Source organism: Crocodylus siamensis, chromosome 1 (assembly GCF_052110815.1).
Source record: "Crocodylus siamensis isolate JL-2025a chromosome 1, ASM5211081v1, whole genome shotgun sequence".
NCBI classification, from domain to species: domain Eukaryota; kingdom Metazoa; phylum Chordata; order Crocodylia; family Crocodylidae; genus Crocodylus; species Crocodylus siamensis.
In genome coordinates, this window is record NC_143395.1 from 241779688 (window position 1) to 241796683 (window position 16996).

General features: G+C 39.8%; 1 protein-coding gene across 1 annotated transcript in view; it reads left to right on the plus strand.

The window, feature by feature from the left end:
- Positions 1-16996, plus strand: part of ROBO1 (roundabout guidance receptor 1) — a 796429-nt gene that overhangs the window by 591719 nt on the left and 187714 nt on the right. The gene's annotated exons all lie outside the window — the stretch shown is intronic.

Genomic DNA, 16996 nt, shown 5'->3' on the forward strand with positions numbered 1-16996 from the left:
TGGCTAGAAGTGACCACAAGATGTCATCTAATCCAACCTTTAGCTCAGTGCAGGTTCATTTTGGTCTAAACTATTTCAGATATAATTCTTTTAACCTGCAGTTAAAAGTATCCAATGATAGAAGTTCAAGAGCCTCTGTAGGAAACATGCAGTGCCAGTGTGTTGATATTCATGGTCTGTCTGTCTAAGGTACTTTTCTAGCATCCATCACAATAATTCCTTAATGGTTCACAGTCTTTAAATATGAGATAATGGAAGTGCAGTTATCCTAGCAAAAGACACTAAGCATTGAATTCAGGTTTCCCTTGGCCTTGATTAAAGTTGGATCTTGCTGGATCATCCATTGATCTGCTGAAACGCTGATTTGAATGTAGTTTAATATTTTTGAAGGCTTTCTAGATTAAATTAAACTCCTCAGTGAGATTAACTGAATGTCGAAGTCCAAAGGAAACAGGGGGATCTTTCAGCTTATTTAAACATTGGAGTCTTGCTTTTCATAATGAATATACAGTAAAAGAGAACTTAAAATTCTTATTTTAAGGGGGGCCTACAAGATTTTCACATAATTCTAAATTATGTAACCATGTACATATAAGTTGGTAATAGCTGATAAATATCCTGGACTTCTGTGAACTTCATATATTTGGACTTTCCCCAAAATGCCACATCCCTCTCCCCTCCCTTCCTCTGAAAACCCCCCAAAAGAAACCAAACCTCCCACCCTCCAAACCCAACCAAACAAAAAACACCTAAGATGCCCATAGTGTGACAAGGGTAGAATTAGGGTGCCTAAGAGCCCTTCTGCATTTACATTGCACTGATACATTTTTTAAATTTGTTTGCGACCCTTCCATATATTCTTGTGACCCACTTCTTGAGTTGCAACCTGCGGGTTGAGGAACACTGCTCTGTACATTACAGGTATTGAGCAATTAGCTGCTTAGTTGCACAATTAACTGAGACCAGATACACATGTGAAGTACCTATCACACCTTAAAAAGCTGCAACCAGCTTCAAATTTGCACGTGTAACAGGGTCTCTCTCCCCTGCTGCTGGGAGCCCTGACAGCTGATGTGGCTCCCAGTGGTAAATGGGGTCTAATGTATGATCCACACAGTCATGCCTCCTGCCATTCCATACGTGTACATTTGATCCATCACACCTTATTACTGGTTGGGGGAAGCTCAATCTTGGCAAGAAGAAAGGTCCCATGGCTGAATTACATAAGTAACTCAGCCGAGGCATTCCTAGCTGCAGGGGGACCCCACACATCTCAGCAGCTGGGAGATGCAGCTACTGTGATCTCCCAGGTTTAGGGGCTTCATGTAGTCTCACCCTGCAGCTGCTGAGGCCCAGCTGGGGCACTGCTGAGACAGAGTTGGCAGCTCCCAGGGCTGAGAGTCCTCTCAGTTGCAGAACTCCTGCCTGGCTAAGCATGGTGCACCCCTTGGCTGGGAGCCCCATCAGCTGTCAGGGCTCCCAGCAGCAGGGGAGAGAGACTCTGTTACATGTGCAAATTTAAAGCCGGTTGAAGCTTTTTAAGGTGTGATAGGTACTTTGCATGTGTATCTGGTCTCAATTAATGGTGCAGTTAAGCAGCTAATTGCTCAATACCTGTAATGTGTAGAGCCATGTTTCTCAACCCCTGGGTTGTGACCCAAAAAGTGGGTCACAAGAATATATGGAAGGGTCGCAAACACATTTTAAAAATGGATCAAACTTTAAAAATGGATTATCCTTTAAAGAAGAAAAAAAGTGGGAAACCGTAGCTTTGTCCTTGCAGGATAGCAGAGGTCTAGCCTGCGAGGGGCTGCTTGGGCCCCCCCACCCCATGCTCCACACACACTCTTCTGCCCCCACACTGGGGGGCTGAGGGCAGCAGGTCAGGAGTGAGGGACACTGGGTCACTACTGGCCATTGATGTTTACAAATGTGTCCTGGTACATAAAAGGTTGAGAACTACTGGCACAGAGGAAGTCTTAATCCAAAACTGTGTCCACGAGAGATCATTCACTTGCCATTTATCTCTGGTACAGTTTAAACTCCATAGGTATCTCAGGTGTTTGTTAGGGTTTTTTTGGGGATGGGGGTTAAATCTCAATGTTACTTAGGCACCTCAAATTCTGCTTATACACTTCCTCAAAAGCACGTTAGTTTTTACAGCGCTAAGCATCTAAGTGTCTGTCTTGCACCTTTTTAACACCCATGTCTATTTTAGACCCAGAAGTTAGGCCTTTCACTGCATATCTTTCCTGGTGTGGTCCATCTAGTAAGCACACCTACTGCACAGTTGAAGGATTGGGGACTCCACAAAATGGTGGTGGTGCTTCTCTTGTACAGCAGTCCACATTGTGAGACGTATTCAATTCGTTCCTCTATCTGAGGTGATTCAGACACTTATCTTTCATTTACCATGGAAATGCTGTAACCACTGGGGTATGTGCTGTTTTGAGGCAAGAAGGATCATTCTCCTCCCCTCATGCTGAAACTGTGACATTGCAGAAAATAATTCAAGATTGGATGGATCAGAAAAAGAGAGGAAGATAAAGGGGGACCTGGGGTCCTGTTTCAAAGACTAACTTCTTCTCCTTGGAGTCCCAAAGTTAAAACCATTTGGTTAATGTTCCAGTGACCTGTTTCAGCATGTCTGAAAATGGTTTACTACTTTATTGTTTGACTGAAATTATTCCCCAAATTGAGGCCACATTTGAAAAACTGTTTTGGTTGGAGTGAAGCAGCTCTTCTGGTGAATGAACTGTTTGTTCACTGAAACATTTGCTCAGCCCTGCTGGTGAAATACCATTGATTCAGCATTTTGCTTGATTGCAGGTAAAGCAGTGAAAGTAGTGGTCAATGGTTCTTTGTGTAAACTGTATTGTGAATGGGAGAGGGAGTTAATACTCAAACTCGCCATCTGTTATGAGGAAGGGAAGTTGTTCTTTTTTTTTTTGTTGCTCCTTCCAAGCTATCCTAAAACTGGAGTTGGGGAAGCTTCTCATTAGTGCTCTTGACCTGAAGGTCTGTCTATCCCTTTCCCACTTCTCTAGCTCAGCAGCCATCCTTAATTTTTATGAGGCTAATCAGGGGAGCTGGGGAAGGAAGAAGAAAAGGTTTACAAAAAATGAAGAGAAGCACTTGGCATCCTGCCCATGCTGAAGCCTCTTTTGCCACCTGTACAGTCGTGTACAAGAGAGAAAGGTGGGCAGGTGCAAGCAAAGAGTTAACCATTGCTTGTCAGAATGATGTTTGCGGGCATGATTATCGTGCCAGCTAGTCCTTTGGAGGTGGTGTTAGGTCAGGTTAAGCTGTGTTTTGGTGATTCATACCACCATTCCCAAAGCACGTGGAACAAAGATGACTGATCATTGCTAGTTCTATTTTTTTTTTAAGGACGGGGAGGAGGCAGGGGTCATTATTTCAAGTGGATTAATGATAAATACCAATTTACAACAGGATGGCAGGGATTTTGATACTGTCCTCAGGTTTTACATTTAAAAAAATGGAGATGGTCCAGCTCACTCATTGTGACAGAAACACACCATGTAAGAGAAGCTATGATGAATATACTATGCATCACTGACTCCAAGGGCTCTTGGGATTGCTCCACTTTAGGGAGGAATCTTAGGCCAAAATGTATGTAGTGTTGTTGTTACCATTGCGAGTAAAATCAAACTCCAAGTGGAGGATGAGTCTGGTTTATAATTTGGGGATCTGTGTTCTGTTGACAAATGGTAGGAATTTGATCTATTTGCAAAACTTTATTATTTTAATTATCCTACACTATGCTAATTATGGTAAAATTAAATTTGCCATTGTCAGATACAATTCTAAATACATATTCATACTTTGATTATTAATTTGTGGGAGGCCCGTTGTTTCTGTTAAATAACAAGTATAAATAAAACATACACATATCTGTGTCTGGCAGGAGGACCACTGTCTTTCTCATGGTCAAAGATAATTCCATAATATGCATATCTAACAGTACATGTCCTATTTTAAAAATAATTGCACATTCTGGTTTCCATCAGTATTCAAAACCCCTGGAGCAAGAGCACCCTATGCCATGTGATACCAGTCAAACAAGGCACACATTAAGGCAAGGATATATTCGCATAAAATGTTATAAAACAATCATATCATCTGAGTTGCTGTGCCAGAATGATCAGTCATTTAATGCTAGCACTAGCCTCGACTGAAGTCAGTTATTTGTTGATAATGTTACTGATTTTCTTCAATTGTATAATGCTGGATAAAAAGAAATTATGCTAGTAAACATGCTCTAGAACACTCCCTCCTCTCTCAAGCAATTCATTCTCTAAAAGAAATACGTGAATAAGATTTTTTTTCTGCTTTCATTATTTTGACATCTTGTTATGAAGCACTTAAATGTATTATCTAATAGAAGTGATTGTATAAAGAAAACTCTATTTTTTTTTTTAAGTTTGTCTCCTTAATTGGGAAATATGTCAGATTTTAAAGCCTGAGGAGACCATAATGAGCCCATAGTTTGATTTACCCTGCATTATAGAAGCAAGAGAATTCTGTCCAGGGATTCTTCCATATAACCCAACAGCTTGTCGTTCATCTACAACACAACTTGTAGAAAGACATACAGAGTATTTTGATCAATTACAGTTGTAGTTTATATCGCACATTAATTCTTGCTGCTTTTCTATTCTGTATCCCCTTTGGCTTACGTGAGTGGCATCAAATGAACAACAAAGAAAAAAACAGAATGAGGGACTCTATTATGTGGAACTATAGTCAATTCCATTTACCTGAATGAGAGCAGGAGAGAATAATTCTAATGCATTTTTGCAAAGTGGCTTGTACCATGATCAAATTAAAGTTCTTTCAGTATTGAATTAAAAAGATTAATATGTTTTGTTACTAGAATATACCATTATTTGGGGGGGGGAGGGGGGTCTCACTTTTCAAAAATATAAAGGCAGAATGAATTAATGCCTAACATTTGTCAACTTTAAGCATGTTGGAGGGTATTTATGCATGTATGTGCGTGTTTGTAATGTTTTAACTGTTTGGCCTTCTGAACGAACATGTCGCTCCTTCCCATCCCGGGACCAGTTCAGATATACTTTCTGCAGTTTCTAAAAAAAAAAACCCCAGAGTACCTGTCTGAAACTCTGGACACTTTTTCATACAATGATTAAACCCGACAGACAGATGAGCACTCTTTATTGTATTATTTAATAAAATAGGCTTCCACAGTGACCTCCAGTAATAATAATGGTATAAATAAAATGTATGCAGATGTGGATTGAAATTAAATTCCTTTAGCTTTCATGTCACTATCTCAAAGCATTTGTACGTATGCAGTAGGTTCACAGATCTAGTCTTTAGCTGACTAGGAAGTAGGGGGAGAATGCTCCGATGCCAAGGGGTTGTTTGTTAGAGGACTTGATACTATTACAGACTCCGTGTACGCTCAAGCTGTTCCATCTTGAAGTCAGTCTGACTGTAATGATGAAGGGGAGAAGGGGGCTGTAGGCAACAAGGTACCCAACGACCAAGAAGAGTGAAAGAATAAAAGCAGTGTCTCGAGCCCTGGCAAGATATTTGGAGGCTGCCAGTGTTGCTTATGGAATGCCACAATACTTGTGTATGCTTGGCATGAAGCCCCACATAAGAAAGCAGGTCTGCTCTCGCCAGCTTCAGCTTCTGGGTGGTCTCAGAAAGTAGAGTGCATTAAAACAAACCAGTCTCAAAATGACAGTATCATGAATATGTATTCAAATATTGTATTGTTAATTGTATTTTTTAGAAACTCGAGTCATAGAGAAGAGCTCTATTTGTTCTGTGCTTGTAAAACCAAATGTAAAACCAAGATTGTTTCTACCTTAAAATCTTAGTATTGTAATCTTTCTAATCTTAAGAGTTGCGCACATTGTGTTCTTTCCAGTTCTATAATCTTAAATTTTAGAGCAATGAGCCTTATTCCTCTACTGTTATTCAGTCTTCAGGTTCATGCTGACATTGAGTTATTCTATCAATAGCATTAAACATACTGAAGTGTAGGGAGCCCAGGACAGTACAGAAAGTGCTTCAAGGTAGAAGGCTACCTGGATGCTCATTTCTTGAGGTAGAAGAAAGTTTCTGTAGCTATTGCCACTGCCTTTATCACTAGACATTGGGGGACTGGAATTCCTCTTTCCTTTTCCTTGCATACCTTAGGCTTCTGCTTTTGAGAGAAACAGCTGCAGCCTGTTATCTTCCCTTCAGACAGCTTTTGTTATTCCCCACTTGTGTGGCTGCTCCCTCTCCAGTCATGTTTCATCTACTCCAGTGATTGATGGCACAGTCCTGATTCCATTGAATTAAATGGGCTTTCTGCCATTGACCTAATGAGAAAAGGAGCTATCTAATAAGAACCAGCACAAAGCAACGTGCAGATCTTTCTTTAAAAAAAAGAAAGAAAAGCAGAAAGGAAGGGAGGAAGCTCCCTAAAGTTTAAGAAAATTGCCTTTTTTTGGTGATCATATACACACACAATTTTGAGAGTTCCTAAAAGCTGGAAGTTAGGTTCTTTTCAAACATATAAGAGATGACAGACAGTCCCTGTCCCAGAGAACCTACAGTCTGAAAGACGGAGGTGGATGTTGCCAAAAAAAAAAACTGGATTGATGTGGAATAGATTGAGTAACGTAGGGTGTGCATGTTCCTCATCCAGCCACTAAGAGTGATGACAGCCCTCCCCCTGCTGAGTAGGTGTCATCTTCCCCAGAAGTCCATTTAGTGATTCCAAAGGGTATCCTGAAGGGCCTAATAAATCGATCAATGATACAGTGTAATCGCACTGTATAATATATACAGAGCATATAATATATGTAACCATATTCATTCATTTTCATCCTTTCCTATTACAATTTTCATATCACATAATCTGGAGTCAGGATTACAGTGCAATTAATTTTCTTCAATGTTATGTATTATATACAATAAAGCTGCTTCCAGGCGTCTGTTTAACCATATGCATTCCATGTCATGAAAGCCTCTTCAGCAACTTTAATTTATGGCATGTACATATGTTACATTTCTAGTGGCAGAATTACCATTCTCCTGGTAGAAACTGCAAGTGTACAAGTGCTCATTCAATTTCTCCTGGGGGAAATATCCCTCCTCCAGAAAAAAGATATTTCATGTTGCCCTTTGGTAGATCTCCCCATTGAGAATATTTCTGTTGCAAAAATGAACATTGGGAGGGAAGTAGAGCAGTACACCAATCTGGTCAGGGTTGGTGGTGGTGGTGGGGGGGGGAAATGGATCATTTGCCTGTCTGTTCCCCAGACTAGAGACTGTATGGTCATAGGAACAGGTCAGGGAGTGAGAGAGATTTCCCTGCTGTTCCATCTCCTTTTCTTTCCAGTCTACAGGAGAGGAGGGGAAGGGAGGGAAGGGCAAAGACTTTCTACCTATTCCCTAATCACTGTGTCCATGGTCTGGGGAAATACAGGGAGTCATTTTCTGCCAATCCAGTTCATCCCAGGAGAGGGAGAAGTGGAGCAGCCCCTGTTCTCCATGCCAGACTGGTCTCAGGAAGGCATGAGGAGCAGGAAAGAGGGGAAGGTTGAAGGCTAAACAACTGTATTGCTTTCTCTCCAGGAATCATTTCTAGCTGTGGAAGTTTCATTAGAAATGCTGGACTGTTTGTGGTCTTATTCTAAAGTATGACTGCTAACATTTTGATGTTTCACATGCTGATACCAATGTTTGACTATTTGCTCTCTCTGCATTCCAGTCTTCCCATTTAGTCTGGGCAGAAAATCTCCCCTGTTCATATGTATATGTATATGTATGTGTGTGTGTATTTTTTTTCATAAAAAAGAACAAATTTTAAATATAAATCAGTATGGAGGAGAAAATATTTGTTTGCTTTCATTCTGTTTGATCAACTGAAAAAGAACATCTGTACCATCATCCTTGCTGCAATTTTCCACCCTAGCGATTACCCACATGAGCAAAGATCATGTGCTATCTTAGAGAGTAGGATATAATTGTGCAGGGTTTTTGTTGATCTGGGTAATTTAGTGGAAAAACTTTGATTAGACTAAGCTTGCCAACGGGTGGTAATGGATGGTTTTGATGCTTTACCTTCTATTTAGTTTTGTTTTGGGCTCAGCACAACTTGGCATTTTGGTATATATAGAAAGGAATTTAAAAATATGTATTATTTATAGATAGATTTTTTAAATTCTTAATAGAAGCTCAGACTTTTTGTTTGTACATAGTGTGTTATCTACAGAGCAAATTGCTGCAGTATCTCACAAATGTCAAATATATTCAAATATTGCACAATTAGTTCCATTTTTGCTTCATTTAGCAAAGTACATTCAGCATTGTGGTTGTTTTGAAAACACATTATCCAGTTAGCAATTGAATAAAATATTTGTCTGGCATGTTGACATAAAGATTCAAAATCATTGTAATGTAATTCTTTTCACAGTGGTTACAATATGAGGTCAAAGTCAAATGTCCAATTCATTCATAGCCACAAAAGAGGGTTACTGGAAGGTCAGCACTCCTGAATGAATAAGTGAACCTTTAACTTTGGAAACAATGTAAACTGCTTTATTGAATCTTTCTCTTTAAAAAATGTTTTCATTGTTCAACTGAAGTAAATTGCAGTGTTAAATAGATTGCATTATCAGCACAGTCATCTGTATTGAAGGCTACTGTAAGTGCAGTGGGCCTGAGCCATATACTATTAATATTTATAAAAGAATTCCTATCGACTTCAAAAGGATTTTGGACCTGGCCCTAAAATTATATCTGTTGTGCATTGATACTTTTCATTTTTCAAGAGCTGAGAGAGAGATGCATTTCAAATGCCAGCGACAGAGATTGCCATTAGGAAAAGTGCATAACAGCCATGCAAAGCTCCTGATCCTCAGGGACCTGTACTCACCTTTAAAGAGGATGTTGTTTGTCTGATTATTCTCCCCTTCCCCCCTCCCAAAATCATTCAACCATCAGACTAGCTTATGCATAGACCTCTCTGGTCTTAAATCCTTAAATACAAGGGCCTAAAATCTCTGGGTAAGCCAAGAGAAATATTTAGAAGAGTTGGAACTGGGGAGATTCCATTTGCAAGGAATAGTACTTATAGAAAGAGAATTGAATAAGCTGAGATAAGCAAAAGAGAAGAAAAAGGAAGCTCATCATCTTGGGCTGCAATCTTAATGTATTTGATTCTGGAGCCTTTGTTTCTGAAAAGCCTGTACATTTCTTCCTTCAGATGACTGAAGCAATCACTCTTCTATCCTTTTCCCTAAGGACTTAGGCAGAAGAGAGAGAGAAGCTTAGCTTGAGCTGACCCATTGTTTACCAGGTATCAAGTACTGACCCTGGGCGGATTCCACTTCATGTTTTATGCATTGCCCAACTACCTCGCCCATCTGGTCATACACCTTTCTAGCTTTATTAAACACTAACTTGTTTTTTTGCTCTGTGGCAGAACCTCTCTGAAAGAAAATGAGCCAATATGTTCTTTTATTTTCTAATGTTTCTGTTTTATTAATGTTTCAGTTGACATGTTTTGTTGTTCTGTAGATTTCAACCACTGTTGCTGTTTCCCATACAGTTATTTGCACTACTGAAATGCAAACAAGTCAGCACAATAATGTTTCATGCCTTCTTTGTACTCACTTTTCAGACTGTTGTTTATTTTCAGAACGGCGAAGAATGTGTTGTTAAACGTTCTGCAGATGAAACTAATGTCTCAAATATTAATGACTTAGTGTAGGAAATATATTTGTCATGGAACTCTATTACCTGCTTACATTAAGAATAGTTATTGGGCCTAATTTTCAAAGGCACTGGTCAGCCAGTGCTCCATTTGAAGATATTGTGAGCACTTCTGAAAAATTAAGTCATTAATATGTGTATATGCTCACCAGTCCAATTAAACTCAGTCTTCCGTCTGACTCTTCGGATCTCATGGGTTCAGAGATGGTGTACATTAGGAGTCAGCGAAAACACCCACAACCTCGACTTGTAAGACGTTGGCATACCACAGGTGGATGGTGGGGTAGCTGCGAGGATCCTGATCCATATGTGGCAGCATAGCTCCAGCCCCTTCCCCACCATCTGCCCCAAGGAAAATGCCTTCGCAGGAGACATACTGGCATCTGTGCCGGGAGTTGCCAACCTGCGGTCTACAAGATCTTCACCTTCTAGTTTCTACAGCATCCCTGCTATAATCCATTTTGTCCCAATGAAGTTTTACTTCTGCATAATTCTAAACAGTCTGAGCCTGCTTTATAGTAGGGCTGTCCAACTTCTCAGCAGCTGGGAGCTGCGCATCCCAAGTGCCATTGCAGGGGCTCCACTCCATAGTCTGCTCCCTATCTCCCATGCAAGCAGCTTCTTTCTTACTCTGCACACCACATGGTACCTTGCCTCACTTTTGGCTACTCAGCCACAGCCTCCTCACTGCACCATGCTGCACAGGTGTTCTGGGTTGTCAGCTCATCTGGCACCATAGGCTGTATTGTGGGTGCCCTACTGTACTGCCCCTTTGGGGCAGGATCATGTACTAGAAACCAGCGGAGGGAGGGGGAGAACCAGCTGTTTCTGCAGCTGAAGCAATAAAGGCAGCAGCATCTAGGTGGAAGCTTGGAAGCAGTGCATTAAGCACTTATGGACCACATGCGGCCCATGGTTGGACAGTCCTGTATTATAGAGTTGTGTTATCTTCTTCCATGTAACCAGGCCTTCCAGTACCTCTTGTGTTATATAAAAGTTTGATGGAACAAAAATAAATTTTCATTGAGATCCTTACAGGGATTACTACATCATATTCCTGAGTTTAGTCATTCAGACTTTTAATTCAGGCTTTTTAAAGTCACGTACACCAAATACAACATTTATCCTGGCATCATTGATAATTTTTTTCAGAAAACACTAGTAGCAGAGTTTAATGTACATGCGGAACCACATTACCTTGAATCTATGGCAAACTTGGGCAGCTTACTTCTTTACCTCTCAAGTGTCGTCTTCTATTATGTTTGTTTAAATATTGTTTAGTAATTTAAAATTTAAAAAACCTATCTAGAGCAAATATTCAATGCTCACTTTGTATTATCTGCAACATTTTAAGATGTTTTACTATAAAATACTAAGAACTGGTGGCTAAAAAATCAGAACTTGGAGGCTTATTTATTTTATGCATAGGTCTTACAAAATACTCGTAAGACGATAGTTACATGCAACTACGTGAAATGAAAGTTTTTGAGGGAGTTCTGCACAAACATTTTTAATCAAAGTAGTATTTTTGGATTAAGATTTGCCAAACCACATTTTTTTTTCCTTTGAGTTTCAGTGCAAGACTTGAGAAGAGAGTTATGAATATAAATAGATACAAATCAATAGGAGCACTGTTTTTTATTATTTCTTTGGGAATTTCTGTACAATTTGAGAACAACTTGCTGCAAGTTCAGCAGATGATTAAATTTAACCTTGATCCTGAGTCAGCTAGATTGGCTTACATTCTATCAGCAAGGGATTTAAATTTACTGGGACACATTTTAATTGGCATTTATGCAACATGTACTCACAGATGCTGAATTCATTGAGAAATCCTGAGTGCCATCTGTTTAACTAGCGTTGCCCTCTATTAAAGCACACAATAAAATAAGGCCAGATCCTTTTGGTTTGTTCACATATTTATCTTTCCGAGTGCAATATTTTCAATTACCACAATAATTATGGGTTACTATATGCTAGATATTAATTGCTAAGCATAATTAAAAGTAACCTTATTTTACTTGCCCTATTACAAGCTTCTTCATCAAGAATATTTTTGAATTATAATGCGTCCTTGTTGCATCTGGCATGAACATCTCTTTAAAAAATATTCCCGTGGTCTTAACAGAAACTGAAATAGATGCTGTAATTGCTGATTCACATGGAAAAAAAATTATGCTCAGTGTTAGACACGAAAGGGCAAAAATATCTCATTCAAACAATGAGCTTAGGTTAATAAATATCACTGAAAAAAATGTTAATTTTTGTATTACTATCAATATAATTATTGTTCTTAATGCCATATATAATGTATTGTATTAACATGATAGATGTTAACATACAGGGCCACAATTTGGAGTGATTTTTGTCCATTGTTTTTACTTTGAATTTAAGGCAATATCACTGATCACCTAAAATATAGGAGTAGAGGCCTAGGTAGGGAATTAAGTTTTTTATTATTTGTGGCAGTCATTGCACATAATTGGAGCTTCTCACATTATTCCATGTCTTTGTAACTTCTGTGTTAAATTGTAGTAGTGCCTTCTGAATGGAGCAGTATCTTGAGACTATTGGGGAATTAAAACATGACTGCCAAATGTGAATCAATATTAGTTAATATAGAGTTATTCAGCATTGATCCCTAATGCTGTAAGGTAGTGATTCTCAACCTGGTGCCTTGACATCGTTTACAGGGTGCTGTAGGGTGGCACACAATGTTAGTTAGCACTATTGGTTACAAACATGATTCACAAGATAAAAGCAGAGATTTCAAACAAAGTAATTGTGCTAAAAGCCTTCTGACCTGTTGTGATGTTTCTGAGCTCCCTGCAAAGAAAAACAGAGTTGCTCTCTTGGTTTATTTTTGCAGTGAAAAACTGAGTGGAAACTAAACATTGGCATCATCAGAGGAGTGCCTTGAGTCCCATGAGGGGTGTCTCAAGTCTAACAAGGTTGATAACCACTGTTCTAAGAGGTTTTATGAACACTAGGTAGAATATTCCCCTCTAGATTTAGGGGTAAAATCACTGCAGGGGGCTTAGCTCCCGATTCAAGAAAATATTTAGGTATGTTGTCTCTCTACTAAGTCACACACATCAATCCACAATTAAGGATTGGATTGGATATATATCATGAGAAGATGCCACATCCATTCACTTCTTAGTATTGCTAATGGACACTTGAAGCCAGGGCCAGATCCAAAAGTCGGCAAAGAGATTGAAGCAGCCACCCACAGTGCATGAGTTGAACCCAGTGGTGCAGGAAGACCCCACTGGGACTTTTTAAGTTCCCAGAGCAGGTAAACATTCCCACCTTTCCCTGCATGCTTAGAGGCATGAACCTTCTCCTCTTCCATCCTTTTTTTTCCCCCCAGTCACTTCTGTTTTCCCCACTTTCCTGGGGGGTGGAGGAAACTTCTCTAGCTGCTCCTGCCCTCTCCAACCAAGCTGTGCAGGGACTGGGCTTAACTGGGAACAGAGGCAGCAGTAATAGGGAGAGGGCAGGTTCCCTCACACAACCAGTCCCCCCAGGAACAGGTATGGGAAGCTGCCAGAGCTGTGGCTGGGCTAGGTGAGATCAGCCCCAGCTCAGCCCAGCTGGAGTGGGCAGAAGCTGCTCTGAAGCTCCCACATGCCAGGGCAAGGGGGAAGGCACCCATGGCAGGTGGGGGTAGGGGGCGGGATGCATTTCTGCACACAAAGGCTAGGGGCAGTCATTACACACAAACCAATTTAAATGATCAGAAATTGGTTTAAACCTGTAACAGAACATAAGTTCAGTGCACATAAACCAGTTTCAAAATGGCTGAAGCTGGATTAAGATAAACCTGGTTGAATGTAGTATCAGACTCAACTGATTTGGGTAGAAACAGTTTGTGCAATGTCTGTCCCAGACCCGTTCCTGGTTTAACTTAAATCAGAGTTCCCCAGCATCCCAGATGCTTTGCACCTGGGCTGGGCTAGGCTGTGGTGTGTGCTCCAAAGAACAGGCTGGCCGTGCCCCTCTCCTCCCTGGCCAGAGCTGCAAGGGAGACTCAAGGCACAACAGGATCTGCCTGGCTTGCCTCACTGCTCACTGCTCAAGCAGGGATTTCCCCAGCCCCGTGGATGCTAGGCATGTAGTATGCTAGCTAATACTGAGAGGTGTGTGTGTCTCCAATTTCACTGGGACATGCAGGCAGGAAAGTGTTTGCTTAGGGCTTTTTGGAGCTAATCAGCAGGTCAGCTGGTAATATCCCTCTAGTTCCTTCATTAGAAAATGTTGTTTAAGAAAAGCTTACACTAATGAGAGAGCCTTTTGTTTTGCTGATGGTTGATAACACATTGGTTTGCTGATGGGCTGCTAAACACTGTGATTTTTATCAGCTCCTTGCTGGTTTGCAGCCCTGTCAGGTTTGCAGACAGGGAGAGGAAGATTGAAAAGCTCAGTATCATCAACAGATGCGTTCAGTGCACCCCCTCGCCCCACCCCTTTGCCTCAGACTGCTAGCCCAGTGCTGGGATCTAGCAATACTCCTGCCCCTTGAGTAGCTATTAAGGAAAAGCCTGATGAGATGGTGCAGGCAGGGTGGGGGTTTAAACCTCTCCCTAATCATAGCAGCCTGCTGGGGCTTGGCCATTCCCCCCCGCAACTCAGCACTGTCAAAGGGAAGGGAGGGCTGCTGTAGCACCCCCTGGCTTCTGGCCTGAGCCACTGTAGTCATGTGCCTGCATTTCTGGAATGAAAAGGGAATGTCTATCCACCTCCAAATCTGTTTAAGCTTTTCAGGTTAGGCTAACTTGTAAAGAGTGCATCAATTCAGGCTCAGGCTTTTGGAATGCCTGTCCCTAGCCAAAAGGAAATCCAGGCTTCTCTTCTACTTGAGGGACTTTTTTGAAGTCCCAAGAGGCTCTACTAGCAGGATCAGTCCAAAAGGTGGGTGAAGCTGCACCACAGAAACTTCTCTGGATCTTCTGCTGCTTGAAGCAACTGCAAGACTTATGATTTCCCTTATCTGTTGTTTGGACCTGGGACAGAAGAGAATCTTCCAAATTTTTATATTTCAAATTGCCATAGCAGAGATTTGTCAGCATGCTCTTATTGATCCAAAATGGTATAAGAGGTCCTAAGAATGCATTTTAAAAGGCTTAAGTTAATAAACCTGCTTCTCGCATCCTAGCATCCATTTGTGTATTTTCACACATTTTCCCTGTGTTTTCACCTTGGTGCACAAACAGTACAAAATGTTGACTCTTACTTTGTCCAGAATGCTTTTCTGTCTTTTGTGCAGTTGTTGCAAATGTGTGCAGTTGGTCCAATAAAATATACCAGCCACAAAAATGCCTTCCATGTTTTGCAGAACATCATGGTTCAACATCACTCTGACACTACCAGTACAAATCTTGTTCATATTATTAACTGTACACACAAGAATTAATGCTGGAAAAGGGCATCCCAGAAAGTTGTAGGATCATCTGTAAAAATGTAGCCGTACTTCTCTATCTCTGTGGGAAGTTGTTGATGCAAAAAATATTTAGTGGAATGGCCAAGCAATTTATTACTAGTTTTCGTAAATATGTGACCAGCTTCCTAGATGAATATGCTATTTGAATTGTAAATATTTACCGGGGGGAAATTATATGTACCTTATATCCTGGTTTCTCAGTTGTTTTTTATATTTTGGGGTGATATTTAGTAATAGGGTAACATGACCTTATAGTATATTGAAATGTAAAGTACATAAAAGTAAAGTGAATTTAATAGGTCTCTTTGTTTACTCAAGATGAGAGAGATACTGTGACTGCTGACCATGAAATAAGATATCTTCTTCATATTCCTATTCATTGTTTTTTTCTTTCTTAAGAGTTTCTTCAACCCAAGAAAGCTGATATTAGAATATTAAGATTATTAAAAAGTGTCTAAAAATCTCCAGCTTTTCCCTATGCAGAAAGTTAGCCTTCAGTGTTTTTGTTTGCCATGTTGTTTTTTGTAAATCTAGTTACAATAGTGCCTCAGTTTTTATCATTTCTGTATAGTAGGTTATATTGAAATAATAGCAATTCCCTTGCATACTATGCAATTAGCCTTGCTAGATGATACTGGATATAGAGATTCAGTTTCAAAAGAAAGGTTAAGATACCATACATATCTTTTCCCTTTGAAGTAGGCTGTTGAGACTTCATCTGGGAAGAAAGGGTATGGCTTTCTAGGGCTATAGGACCTACCTCAACAACTGGTAAATCAGATTGTTTCAATCTGTGTGCAAATGAGTGCCCTATCAAACATCAGATTTTCAAAAGGCCGAGGAGCTAATGAGGTAGACATTGACAGATCTAGCAGATTAAGTGTCTGATTGTATTAGCACAAATTCCTCCATCTCCTCTGAAAAGAAATCATATTAAATATGTGTGGGTAATAGCATTTTCTTGACACTAGTTTTTACTTTTTTGTTTGTTGTTAACAATGCCAAACTAACTATATTCCAGCCTAGAAACATATTTTTAATTATCCATATGGCTTTTTGTCTTGTTTTTACTACTTGCACTGAATTGGCGGTTGTGTGGATTTCAAATGCTATATAGATTAATTTGAGTTTGTGGAAGTCTTAAATTATTTATACTGTTTGGGAATAATATGTATTTTCATTGTTTATGGCACTGGTGTATCTGATTATGGTGCATCAGTCTTGTTTTATTGAAAGTGTCCTCTGTTAATTAAATCTCCAGATATTTTGATAACAGCTTATATACAAATGATGCATATATGTGTGTGTGTGTATGTGTATATATGTTACCCTATTATACCTCTGTGAACATTGATAGAATTTTGTTGTTGAGACTTTTTTTTGAATGGATTGCTTGTAGAAACATCATTTCTTATTCTACTTCTCTTTTTTATGTTTTGTCACATAAGCAGTCTTCTTAATAGTTGTTTTTTTAAACTTGATTATGTGCGGCATAAATAGATCATATGCAATAATATTGCTGGGCCGATGCCTTTCCTGAGTGTTAGGGGGAGAAAAAAATGTTTGGGGTGGAGGTGATGGGTAGCTGTACAGAAATACTGAATTCAGCTTCGATACATTTGCTGTAGATTTTTTGTACTAAACCACATATCCTATACATTTCATCGCAAATATGCATAGTTAGAATTTCAGACAAGCATCTCATAATTGCAAAAGAAAGCAGTAAAGTGGATAAAGAAAATTAATTTTACTCGGTTTATACTTTTTATAAACATTAAGGGTTATCTG